Raw genomic sequence first — 4,367 nt, forward strand, 5'->3', positions numbered from 1 at the left:
GGGCTAAGACTAACGCGTGGGCAGGAGAATTGATTTGCAACATGTTGCTGCTTTGGGAGGCTCCTGTGGCAGGCTAAGATGTAAACCCATTAATCAAATCCAAGGGAAAACTTATTAAAAACAGATCTTCGGTACAAACCAGAGGGACTATTTAACCAGGAAAAAAAAAACCACACAATAATACTTAGTGCGGGCCTAGTTGTTGTAAAACGAATACACATACAAAGTGACAGGTCTGTCTTGTCACTACGGGTGAGAAAGCCCATCGCACAGTGGACTCTATATATGTTTGCTGACCTGTTGCACTGAAAGCAAATTGTCAGCTGTCTGGAGGGCCATTAAAAATGTTCATTATCTTTGTCCTTTTTTGACTTCTGGAAATTTTTCTAAAGATCCAATCTTGTAGGAAAAAAAAATGAAAAGAAAGTATGTATTGAATTCACTGAGTACATTGGAAAGTGCTTTACAAAGGATTTCTAGAATTATACAAAGTAATGGGTTGAACAATCAGGTCTAAGGGTCAGGATGCTGCTGATGTCCCAACTGGAGCATTTGATGGGGCTGTGAATAACTGAAAGTAATCTCCGGGCCCAGCCATCAGGACACAGAGAAACGTGACACCCTCACTTAGTGATGTTTGGGACAGACTGAATAAGGGAAAATGTTCACATAACATTAAGTGCAAAAAGCAATGTTACAGAGGCAATGATGGGTCAAAGGGAGACTGAAAATGGCTGTGTCAGAATCCTAAGATTAGGGGCAAACTTTAAATTTTTCCTTTCTGAGATTTTTATAATATATCAATGTATATATAATACATCAAGGAGAAATGCTGACCTATATCTAGCACAGGGAACTGTATTCAGTATCTTGTAATAACCTATAATGGAAAAGAATCTGAAAAGGAATATATACATATATACATATAAATATATAACTGAGTCACTTTGCTCTACACCTGAAACAAACGCAACATTGTAAATCAACTCTACTTTAATTAAAAAAAAAAGAAAAGAAAAGGAGAAGTGCTGTGTTTTGTGCACTAGTTGCAACTCAGACTGGAGTCTGTCCAGCTGTGGGCTTCCTGATCTTTTCATAACTGAAGACACCCAGTAAGCACCTACTATGTGCTAGTAGGCACTATGACAGGTACATTCCGCTGTGCCCACGGGGATCTCTTTGAACAGGTCTCAAAGGGAGGAACCAGCATCACAGCCTCTAGAGATGGAAAAACTGAGAGAGCAGGGAACTTGCCTGGAGCCACGTGGCTAAGAAGGGCCAAGCTGGGGCAGAAGCTCAGCATGATGTGTGGACAGAGTCTGGCCTCTTTCCAGCATCCAGTGTCCTCTGAAGAGGTGGTACATGGAAGAGATCACTAAACAGCCTTGAATGACAGCGCCAGAGATCCCTTCTGTTCAACCCCTTACAGTACTTCATCTCCTAGAAGAAAGATGATCCTCGTTAACAAAGAGAACACGGTCCTGGGGCGGAGAACCCTCCCCAGATGAAAGACTGAGCTAGAATTGAGCAACGCGGCAGAGTTTTCATGGGACATGTCCATCCGTATGTTTGTTTCCACCTCCGCATGGGAATCCACGCTGGTTTTCCATTGACTGCAGTGACGTAAGGAACCCCTTTCACTTCCCTTCCTAGGAATTTCTGAATGTGCTTCTTTAAATGTGTATTTCAGGATTTGGGCTTCCAGAACCTTACATTGAATCAGCCCTCCATTCACAGTGTTTTTTGTTACAAAACACCTGAAATCCCCGCCATAAGGGGCAGGTAGGACCCAAACATTCAGTCACAAAAGATGTATTGCATTATTATAAGGTTAGTGAAAACAATGGTTTATACTTGGTCTATGCAGTCCCAAAAAATCACAGACGTATAGACAGTGAAAATCGTACCATATCCTGAGCTGAAAATGTCACAAATGATCCTGAGGTGGTCGCTTCTAGCCCTCCACACTTCCGTGCCCCCCACCCAGTATAAGATGAGAACTTCAGCACCCTCCCCACCCCACCCCCATGAACTGGAGCCCTTCCTGGAGTTGTACCTGGTCCACATGACTGCACATTATCACAGGTGTCCGTGCCCCTCACTGTCATGAAAGCCATCCAGCCTTTTTGCCGGTACAGAGCTTCAACTGAATAAAGGGGCCAGGGGAAATTTCCTTAAAAAGAAGCATGCATCTTCATTTCGGCATTTTTACTCCTCAGAACCGCAGAAATGGGTCCATGCACCCCTGTCTTTCCAACCTTCGTCCATTTTTACAAAGTCTCCTTTTAAAGTACAAAATAATGGTGTCACCTGTTAAAGTTGAAAAGCTAACAGTATCTTTCTTTGCAAGGCTTTTGTAAGTTCAGCCCTGTCTCCCACTTTCACGAGCAAATACTGAAGGGGCTGCTTTGAGGGGACTGATACTTGGAACACAGCCTCCCCCGGATCCAGGGGCTGGAAGATGCCGGGATCATGACCAAGGGCTTTCGGCGTGCACCGTAAGCCCAGTTCAAATGCTCGGTTTCAAATGCTGTCACATTCTTGGCTGCAAGATCACTTCTGGGACAAAGGAATATTTCTGAATTCAGAACTATCCCATCTCCAACTTGTTCTCTGCTGTTAACAAACAGTTCAGGAATAAATGAAGGATGCGAATCCCTCTGGGGACACACTCAGTTTGGCTCTGATGGGATCTTAGTGGCATCTGAGCCCCCTGAGATTTCACAGCCCATCTACAAACTCCCAGGGCTGTTGATGAAGTTGGCTGTTCTGCAAAGACACTCACGGACAGCCTAGGTGGGGGTAAACTTCCCAAAGCAGCCTTTCAGGTGGAGGCAGCTATTTTGTTTGTTTTTCATATGGAACACTTCTCGAATTTGTGTGTCATCCTTGCCCAGGGGCCACCCTAATCTTCTCTGTGTCGTTCCCGTTTCAGTACATGCAAGTACGAGGCAGCTGTGGTTCTGATTAGCCCTCATCCTGCCTCACCCCATGTTTGGGCAATTCTAGTGGACTTGCAGAAAGCGGAATCAGGGAAATACGGTTGCCAACTCGAATGTAGCAGGTGATGCCCCCATCTTTCCCAGGGGCTGGCCACTGGCACTGCCCACCCTCCCCTGCTACAGGTTCACCTGCTGTATAATGATGGGCCACCCACCCTGGTCCCTAAGTCCAGGGCAGCCGTGCAAGGCTGAATGTGGGAGGAAAGCGTGACATGTCCCCGGTGGAGTGACAGGGCCATTGCCTAAGCCCAGCTGGCCTGACCTTTCCCCCTTTCTCCCCTTTGGATCCCCTTCAGGCTCCGACAGGCCCTGGAGCTAGTAGCTGCATCCTTGCTTAGCCCCAAGAAGGCCTTCCAGCCTTCGTGGCTCCATAGAGCTGGGAGGGCCTGCAGCCCTGGCTGATCAGACCAGGAGGCCTCTTATTTAAATAAATGCATTTAAGTTTTCAGACACAAAATGATTCGAAGATATATCAAGTAAACCATCGTACAGGTGTTAGGCTGACTGATGTGCAGCCTAAGGCTGGTCCGTGTTTTGGCCACACTGACTTAGATCAGGCCTCTGAGCATTTCAAACAAATTGTTCCTCCATGGCTGGGTTCAGGGTGCTGTCTGGGGTCCTTCCCAGCCACCATCCTCCCTGGGGCTGGAATTCACGTGTTCTACTAGAGCAACGTGACTCAAGTCCTTCACTTAGGTCAGTCTATCCAACTTTAAATGCTACAGCGCTACAGAAACTGGATGACAAAAGAGAGAGCTGGCCAGTGGCAGGAAAATACCACTGGGAGGCAAGAAGCAGCCAAACCCTTGATGAGTGAATTAACTCACTTAGCTGCTGGAAGGTAAACCTTTCTGGAGTTGGCATCCAAGCCAGGAGGTGGGCCAGCCCACTGTCAGGTGGGCTCTTTAATGCAGATGAAGTGTGGGTTTGGAGCTCTGATGGAGATCTAGAGGGGCCAGGGATGGGGTGTTCGGTAGTGACTTTTAGCCTGCAAATGCCATGGTGCAGCAAATTTGAAGTTACAAGGAAAGGGAAAAGCAATAGGATTAAAAGTAAGTATCTGGGAGGGGATTTTCCTTGGGCTCACTTCCCTTTGCATTTAAACCTATTATCCTTAGCGTGTTGGAAGCACCTTCTCCAGGAAGCATCCCATTAAATGCTTCAGAAAAGTTAGAAGGGATTTTTTGAGCTGTTATGTAGAGGAAAGAGACACAGAATTCATTAGCATCAGTGGAAATTGCAATGTTAAATCTCCAAATACTAGAGTTGGAATCCTGACCTATAGATTACCAACCTTTCAGTGATATGTGTGTGTTAAGGGTGCATATTATTTTTAAAGAAATAGTTTGGCTACTATCCTTCAAA

General features: G+C 45.8%; 1 non-coding gene across 1 annotated transcript; it reads right to left on the minus strand.

Annotated features, from left to right (window-relative positions):
• Window positions 1–2,852: 2,852 nt before the first annotated feature.
• On the minus strand, window positions 2,853–2,956 carry LOC116153647 (U6 spliceosomal RNA). The gene has a single exon (XR_004137546.1). It is a non-coding gene; the product is annotated as a U6 spliceosomal RNA (small nuclear RNA).
• Between the last annotated feature and the right edge of the window lie 1,411 nt (window positions 2,957–4,367).

This window comes from Camelus dromedarius, chromosome 5, assembly GCF_036321535.1.
Source record: "Camelus dromedarius isolate mCamDro1 chromosome 5, mCamDro1.pat, whole genome shotgun sequence".
Classification (NCBI taxonomy): domain Eukaryota; kingdom Metazoa; phylum Chordata; class Mammalia; order Artiodactyla; family Camelidae; genus Camelus; species Camelus dromedarius.